A 9,843-nucleotide genomic window follows, 5' to 3' on the forward strand; every position below is an offset into this window, starting at 1 on the left:
GTGTGTGATTGATGAACAAAAAACTAAAACTATGTACCATTTTCATACACAGGTAAGTCTCAACCAGGAGGAGGCCGTGGCAAACAGCCTGACCGAATCCCAGGTCCCTCCTCTCCGCCTTCTGTAAGGAAACCAGTGGTAATCGTCTGGCACACGCTCGCATACAGGAGACACCCATGCGAGCTTATGTGCATGCGCACGGGAGACTACGAACACCCGTACGCACTTATGCACATGCGCATGCGTGGCGACCGGCGTGCACACGCAGGAGCGCATCCCTGGTGCCAATTAGCGCCAGATGGCCTATTTAAGGAGTTCTCTACCACTGTTCTGTGCTGACGGGTCTTTCAGCTGTGCTCCTGTTACCCTGAACCTGTGATCCCTGTCTGAATACCCATTGCTGACCTTGGCTCCTGTTTGACCCTGCTCCTGGATCCTGTTTATCTGATCTCTGACTTTGATCCTGGCTCTCCTCTGACCCTGCTCCTGGACTATGTTTACTTGATTCCTGGCTCCTGATCCCAGCTCCTCATCTGACCTTGCTTTTGCCTGATGTCCTTTTACCGTGCTGCCTGCCTGTTAACGAACCCGGCTTCTCCTATGACCTCGCTCAGCGCTGCTGCAACTACAGCTCTGCGACTAGCTGCAACTTCCTGCAACAGGTCTCCATCTGCAGGCACTCGTGTTCCTCCTGGCCCTTGGCTCTTTCTGTTCCACTCCCAGCGGGACCCGGGCTGTAGATACAAGAGAGGCCGACCTTGTCAATTCAGTCTCCCCTCAGGTACGTGACAGTACCAGTCAGCCAGGGATGGAGTCTGAAAGGGAGGTCTCGCTGCTGTCAACCCTTTGTCAGACTGTTACCACACACTCCCATGTTGTGCAAGGGTTGCATATGGACTTAGCCCGCATTCATGACCAACTACTGAGTGCATCCAGCTTAACCTACACCCAAGCAGTCCAACCTTATCTACCTGAGCCCAGGGTACCACTGCCCAAACGCTTTTCTGGAAACCATAGGAAGTTCAGGACTTTCCAGAATTCCTGTGAACTGTACTTCTCCTTGCTTCCTCACACATTTCCTACTGAAGAAGTGAAGGTGGGATTTCTCATTTCCTTGCTGCTAGAGGAACCCCAGGCCTGGGCCTTTCAGCTTCGGGAACAGCATGACCCTGTCCTGGCTTCAGTCAACTCCTTCTTTGCTGCCATGGCCCAATTATACGCTGACCCTTTTCGTCATCAGACTGCTGAAACATCATTAAGCCACCTGCAACAGGGCCCCAGGCCTGTGGAGGACTACGTCTCTGACTTTCGCCTATGGAGTGTGGATACGGAATGGAATAACTCAGCCCTACATTTCGAATTTCGCCAGGGACTGTCCCACTCCATCAAGGATGAACTTGCCAGGGTGGAAACCCCCACCTCTCTGAATGACTTAATCTCTCTTTGTATTCAAATTGACCGCTGCCTGCGGGAAAAGCAGTTCGAAAAGGCTGGGAATCCTCACCTTATAAAAAAAACCCATAAACCATGCACTTGCTCCAAACAAAAAAAATAAGCAGCTAACACAACAAATAGAATTTTTACTATTAATCTAATAAAACCAAGTGTAGCGCTAATAAGTGATGCAAAATTATAAAGAATAAATATGCAATAACACATGTAGTAAAGAAAAAATTAGTGTTGCATGTTAGTGAATGTTCATACATAAAAAGTCCATTGTAGCATGAACCCTTAGGATCACCATATATATCGGCAAATAAAGACAAGACTGTCCAGAAATGAATATAGCGTGCGATAAACACAATTGTTGCTATAATGGTGAACTCCAAAACATATGATCGTGGAAACCTTCAAATACAATCCAATATGTGCTGATATATACTTTGTGCCAAACCACCACCTGAATGACTGGAGGCTTACCGGAAAGTTGGGACCCACAGAGCGTATGCTGTATGAGTCAAAACAGGCTTAAGTTGCTCACTGGCAATGGAGGTAGGACACCAAGGGCAGATGGAAGGTAGAATCCTGGCGCTTCTTTCCCAGGGGAATCTTCTCCATATGGAGGCTTAGGCGTCCTCAGACATAACCCACATGGAATGAAGAAGGGGCCAATAGTGTAATTCCGTAAAACATGAGAAGTTTTTATTAAAGAGAAACACTTACATCTCATAAGTAAAAAAGCGCTTGTATGTATAAAATAGCGGCAGTGGAGTCCGTCTGATGCGTTTCATCACACAGGACTTCGTCTGGGGTACTTACCCACTGCAGCCAGACTCCTTTATATAGGGACAAGGACCCCTGTAATGAGAATCCAGCTCCCTGGCTTGTTGCAAATTAGCACTTCCGGGGCCATCCAAGATGGCGGACCCGAGTGCGTTCCAAGCCTCTCTTTCACATGATCCAATCCCCATAGGCCTAATGGTGTAGTGTCAATGTATAGGGAAGAAGCTATGATCCTACGTAACAGCATCAGGAACATCCCACCCAATGCAGATCGCGGTGCAGTCCGCAATCGCGCATGCGCGCGGCACGGCTACGTCACCGCGTCGTGGCGCATGCGCACAACACCTCACATCTCCCTTCTAAGTCACAGGCAGTTCGGAAGAGTGCCACGTTCGTCCTATGACCTAGGGAGAAAGTGAAGGGGGAGGAGATATACACAGGAAATAATGATACATCGACCGGAGATACAACACAAGTGTACGCAGTGGATGTATATTAGTTGTTTAATAAAAAACAAACTGAAGCTTCATTCATTGATGGAAATCAAATCCATTATTGATCCAAAAAGAGTGAAAAATAAAAAAAGGGATAAACGTACAGACTTAAATAAAGGAAGATGGATTCTCCACAAGAGAAAGGAGAGGGATGGTTAGTTAACCCATCACATAACCCCCTCCTCGTCTCTATATAGCATTTACCCTATTATATTTCATAAAGTAATGAAACAACAGTACCCTGATGGATGCACAAATGAAAAAGGGACATAAATAAAAGGTTTTAAAAAAAGGACACATATAAAAAAGGGGACATATAAAATTATGAATAGGTATCAGCCAGTATATATCCCTTAATTATTCAATCAAAATTCATCTATAAAGGATACTGTTACATATCCCTTAGTATATCTATCAGGATTCATCTATAAAGGCATTGATATCTACTTCGACGTTCATGCCTTGAGGAAAGAAAGTCTGTAATTCATACGCCCAAAACATTTCAAGACGGGAGACCCCTCTAATTTTGGCTCCCCCCCTCCATGGCGGGACATATTTGTCTATAATGACAAACTGTGATCCTGCGGGGTTACTATTGTGGAATTGCTTGTAATGTCTGGGTACTGTATGTTTAGGGTCCCTGCTTTTAATTAAGGCAATGTGTTCCCCTACTCTCGTCGTAAACATTCTGGTGGTGTGGCCTATATATTGTTTACGGCAAGGGAAGGCCGGGATGGTGGATTAATGACATTGGGGCTATCCGACCCTGTAAGGATGGTGCTCCCCTAAATATGACCTTGGCTTCTTCTGGCAATAACGTGCCAAGAATGTTATCATGTCTCAAGACATCCCAGTGTTTTTTTACGATGTTTTTAATTTGTTTATGTTGGGTTGAAAAAGATGTTACCATAGCCCATTTAAATTTTTCATCCTTTTTTGGCCTTCCTTTTTTCACAATATGACAGGCTTTTATCCTTGCAGAAAGTGTGTGGTGTGTCTACATAACAATCTTGAAGGATGCAAAGTTACAGAATTCACATCAACAGTTACTGGGAAGAGATACACTGTGAAACCTTTTTGTACATGTAGTACTAGATACATAGTGTACCTTATTACGTGCCCTTGCCGTAAACAATATATAGGCCGCACCACCAGAATGTTTACGACGAGAGTAGGGGAACACATTGCCTTAATTAAAAGCAGGGACCCTAAACATACAGTACCTAGACATTACAAGCAATTCCACAATAGTAACCCCGCAGGATCACAGTTTGTCATTATAGACAAATATGTCCCGCCATGGAGGGGGGGAGAGCCAAAATTAGAGGGGTCTCCCGTCTTGAAATGTTTTGGGCGTATGAATTACAGACTCTTTCCTCAAGGCATGAACGTCGAAGTAGATATCAATGCCTTTATAGATGAATCCTGATAGATATACTAAGGGATATGTAACAGTATCCTTTATAGATGAATTTTGATTGAATAATTAAGGGATATATACTGGCTGATACCTATTCATAATTTTATATGTATATATGTCCCCTTTTATATGTGTCCTTTTTTTAAAACCTTTTATTTATGTCCCTTTTTCATTTGTGCATCCATCATCAGGGTACTGTTGTTTCATTACTTTATGAAATATAATAGGGTAAATGCTATATAGAGATGAGCAGGGGGTTATGTGATGGGTTAACTAACCATCCCTCTCCTTTTTCTCTTGTGGAGAATCCATCTTCCTTTATTTAAGTCTGTACGTTTATCCCTTCTTTTATTTTTCACTCTTTTTGGATCAATAATGGATTTGATTTCCATCAATGAATGAAGCTTCAGTTTGTTTTTTATTAAACAACTAATATACATCCACTGCGTACACTTGTGTTGTATCTCCGGTCGATGTATCATTATTTCCTGTGTATATCTCCTCCCCCTTCACTTTCTCCCTAGGTCATATCCGGACGAACGTGGCACTCTTCCGAACTGCCTGTGACTTAGAATGGAGATGTTGTGCGCATGCGCCACGACGCAGTGACGTAGCCGCGCCGTGCCGCGCGCATGCGCGATTGCGGACCGCACCGCGATCTGCATTGGGTGGGATGTTCCTGATGCTGTTACGTAGGGTCATAGCTTCTTCCCTACACATTGACACTACACCATTAGGCCTATGGGGATTGGATCATGTGAAAGAGAGGCTTGGAACGCACTCGGGTCCGCCATCTTGGATGGCCCCAGAAGTGCTAATTTGCAACAAGCCAGGGAGCTGGATTCTCATTACAGGGGTCCTTGTCCCTATATAAAGGAGTCTGGCTGCAGTGGGTAAGTACCCCAGACGAAGTCCTGTGTGACGAAACGCGTCAGACGGACTCCACTGCCGCTATTTTATACATACAAGCGCTTTTTTACTTATGAGATGTAAGTGTTTCTCTTTAATAAAAACTTCTCATGTTTTACGGAATTACACTATTGGCCCCTTCTTCATTCCATGTGGGTTATGTCTGAGGATGCCTAAGCCTCCATATGGAGAAGATTCCCCTGGGAAAGAACCGCCGGGATTCTACCTTCCATCTGCCCTTGGTATCCTACCTCCATTGCCAGTGAGCAACTTAAGCCTGTTTTGACTCATACAGCATACGCTCTGTGGGTCCCAACTTTCCGGTAAGCCTCCAGTCATTCGGGTGGTGGTTTGGCACAAAGTATATATCAGCACATATTGGATTGTATTCAAAGGTTTCCACGATCATATGTTTTGGAGTTCACCATTATAGCAACAATTGTGTTTATCGCACGCTATATTCATTTCTGGACAGTCTTGTCTTTATTTGCCGATATATATGGTGATCCTAAGGGTTCATGCTACAATGGACTTTTTATGTATGAACATTCACTAACATGCAACACTAATTTTTTCTTTACTACATGTGTTATTGCATATTTATTCTTTATAATTTTGCATCACTTATTAGCGCTACACTTGGTTTTATTAAATCCTCACCTTATGCCTGTTTGCCCCATGGACCTTCCACCTGCTTCTACCTTGCCTAAAGTTTCTTCTGATGTCAAGGAGGCTCCTCGTGCTAGTTTTCCAAGACCTCCTCTGACTAAACAAGAACGGGCCCGATGTCGCTATAATAAACTTTGTCTCTACTGTGGCAACAAGGGGCATTTCTTACAGACTTGTTTCCGGAGACATCATAGGAGAGCTCCTCCTCCTCCTGCAGTTGCCGCATTGAACTCCAGCCAGAACCACATTCTGCTGCCAGTCTCTTTTCAGTTAGATGGAGGAACTCGGTTTCTGCTATTGTGGACTCTGGGGCCTGTAGTTTTGTGGAGTCTTCCTTCGCAACCCTGCATAACCTGCCCCTGTGTGCCAGAAGAAACAGTTTCATGCTTCACTTGGCAGATGGTTCTAACATCAAATCAGGACCTGTCACCTCAGAGACTGAACCCATCCTGTGCATCTCAGCTTCTGGGCATCGGGAACTCTTACGGTTGGACGTCATTTCTTCTCCTCTATTTCCCGTCATCCTTGGTCAGCCCTGGTTAAAGGCACACAATCCCCTCATCAACTGGTCCACGGGAGAGGTGTCTTTTCCTTCCAACTACTGCAGAGAATTTTGCTTTCCTCCTATACCCAGTCCTGAAGCTTCCGTCCTCTGCATTGATGAGGATTCTGAAACGATGACAGTTGTGCCTTCTGTTTATCATGAGTTCCTGGACATTTTTAATAAAAAGAATGCTGACACTCTTCTGCCCCACAGACCTTACGATTGTCCCATCGAACTCTTACCTGGTGCTGAAATTCCCTTTGGCAGGATCTACCCACTTGATTGAACTAGAGGAACTGCAGATATATGAACGAAAGCCTGGACAAGGTGTTTATCCGGCCATCCTCTTCCCCCTGCTGGTGCGGGAATATTCTTCATTGAGAAGAAGGACCACTCTCTCCGGCCGTGTATTGACTATCGGGACTTAAATAAGGTGACCATTAAGAACCGGTATCCCTTGCTCCTTATCCCTGAGTTGTTCCAGAGACTTCGAGAGGCCCATGTATTTTCCAAGTTAGACCTAAGGGGAGCCTACAACTTGATCAGAATAAGGGAAGGTGATGAGTGGAAGATGGCATTCAGGTCTCATTTTGGGCACTTTGAGTACCTGGTGATGCCCTTTGGACTTTGTAATGCGCCAGCCACCTTCCAGCATTTTGTAAACGATGTTTTGGGACTTTCTTGATCTGTTTACTATTGTTTATTTGGATGACATACTGATCTTTTCCACTTGTCTAGAATCCCATCAGGTCCATGTAAATAAGGTATTAAACAGACTGAGGAAACATCACCTTTATGCCAAGGCCGAAAAATGTGAGTTCGAGAAAAGCACCATCCAGTTCTTGGGCCTCATTTCTGCAGATGGGATTTCCATGGATCCACAGAAGGTGTCAGAAGGTGTGGGGTTCGCCAATTTCTACAGGAAATTCATTAAAGACTTTTCCAGTATTATTTCACCCATCACCCAATTAATCAAACAACACCTAACCTTCTCATGGACCTCTGAAGCCCAAACAGCATTCCAGAGACTGAAGGGCCTGTTCACCACTGCTCCCATTCTGAAGCACCCAGATCCTGCTCTTCCCTATGTCCTTGAGGTTGACGCCACGGAAATTGCTGTAGGAGCCATACTGTGTCAGGGACAAGGGACAAAATCTTTGCTTCACCCTGTTGCCTTCTTCTCCAGGAAGCTAAGTGCCCCTGAAAGGAATTACGATGTCGGTGATCGGGAATTACTCACCATTAAATCAGCCCTTGAGGAGTGGCATTACCTGCTTGAGGGGGCTGCACACCCTATTCTTGTATTTACCGATCACAAGAATCTTGAATACCTGAGAACAGCCAAAAGGTTAAGATTCTGCTTTCACATTACCTACCGGCCCGGATCCAAGAATGGGAAGCCGGATGCCCTTTCACGCATGTTCCAAAACACTTAAGTACTCTCTGAACCCGATACCATTTTGCCTGCTAAGAATTTTCTTTTGTTACAGACTGATCTCATTTCCCAAGTCAAGACAGCAGTCCTGGATCATCCTCCTCCTCTTGATCTTCACCTCCAGCTTAAAGAGGGTCTCTACTTTCATGGTGAGCAGATCTTTATTCCGGAACAGTTACGCACAGCAGTATTCTACATGTGCCACGATCATCCCCTGGCAGGACACTTCGGAACGCATAAAACTGCTCAGTTAGCCCTTCGTTTCTTCTGGTGGCCAAGTTTAGTACAAGATTGCAGAGACTATGTTAGGTCTTGTACTACATGTCTATTGAACAAGTCTTCTAAAACTAAGAATTGGGGTCTCTTGGAGCCCCTTCCTGTACCTAAGAAGTTATGGAGCATGATCTTCATGGACTTTATTGTCGAACTACCCCCCGTCCGAAGGATTTACCATTATCTTCGTGATAGTAGACCGCCTGTCCAAGATGGCCCACTTTATGCACCTGAAAGGTACCCCTTCTGCTATAGAGACCGCTTCCTCCTTTGTTAAGGAAGTAGTGCATCTACGTGGTATTCCTGCCAATATTACTTCCGATCGTGGAGTACAGTTCACCTCCAGATTTTGGAAGTCCCTATGTGAAGTCCTGGGCATTAAACATTACTTGTCCTCTGCTTATCACCCTCAGACCAACGGTCAAACGGAAAGAACAAATCAGACCTTGGAACAGTACCTCTGTTTCTCTTCATTAGCACAAGATGACTGGGTTTCTCTTTTACCATTAGCAGAATTTGCATACAATAACTCCATACATTCTTCCACTAAACAGACTCCTTTCTTTGCTAATTATGGTTTCCATCCATCCTTTTTGCCTGATGTTCCCCAAGAATCTCCGGTACCAGCAGTACAGGATCACCTTGAGCTTTGGGGGGCTAATAATTTGCTTCTGCACGAGAGTATCACCAAATCCCAAACAAACTATAAAAGGTTCTATGATAAAAGAAGGTAAGGCAATCTAGATCTGAAACTGGGGGACATGGTATGGCTATCTACCACAAACCTTAAACTAGCCTGCCCTTCTAAGAAATTAGGACCAAGATACATTGGCCCTTTTCTTGTAAAGAAGAGGATTAATGCCGTGGCCTTTGAACTAACTTTACTAGGGAGTCTAAAAATCCATCCTGTATTCCACGTGTCTCTCCTGAAATGATCTGTGGCCAATCCGTTTCCTAAACGTGAACCAGAGACCCCTGCCCCATTACTAGTTGATGGTAATGAGGAATTTGAGGTGAAAGCTGTTCTGGATTGTCGGAAGAAAAGAGGCCAAACCCAGTTCCTCATTAAGTGGAAGGGCTATGGCCCTAAAGATAATTATTCAAGCTTACCTTCGCCTCCACCCTGAGAAGAGTTCCTTAGCGGGCATCCGGAGGCTGCCCTTAAGGGGGGGCAATGTAAGGAAACCAGTGGTAATCGTCTGGCATGCGCACTGGCGACTACAAACACCCATGCGCGCTTATGTGCATGCGCATGCACATAGGAGACTACGAACACCCGTGTGCACTTATACACATGCGTGGTGACCGGCGTGCAAGCACAGGAGCGCATCCCTGGTGCCAATTAGCACCAGACGGCCTATTTAAGGAGTTCTCTACCACTGTTCTGTGCTGACTGGTCTTTCAGCTGTGCTCCTGTTACCCTGAACCTGTGATTCCTGTCTGAATACCCGTTGCTGACCTGTTTGACCCTGCTCCTGGATCCTGTTTGTCTGATCTCTGGCTTTGATCCCGGTTCTCCTCTGACCCTGTTCCTGGACTATGTTTACTTGATTCCTGGCTCCTGATCCCGGCTCCTCATCTGACCTTGCCTTTGCCTGATGTCCTGTTACCGTGCTGCCTGTCTGTTAACGAACCCGGCTTCTCCTATGACCTCGCTCCTGCCTCCTGCTTGGCTCAGCGCTGCTGCAACTGCAGCCTTGCGACTAGCTGCGACTTCCTGCAACAGGTCTCCATCTGCAGGCACTCGTGTTCCTCCTGGCCCTTGGCTCCTTCTGTTCCACTCCCAGCGGGACCCGGGCTGGAGATACAAGAGAGGCCGACCTCGTCAATTCAGTCTCCCCTCAGGTACGTGACACCTTCAAACCAAAAAGGACCA

This window comes from Aquarana catesbeiana, linkage group LG01 (assembly GCF_042186555.1).
Source record: "Aquarana catesbeiana isolate 2022-GZ linkage group LG01, ASM4218655v1, whole genome shotgun sequence".
Taxonomy (NCBI): domain Eukaryota; kingdom Metazoa; phylum Chordata; class Amphibia; order Anura; family Ranidae; genus Aquarana; species Aquarana catesbeiana.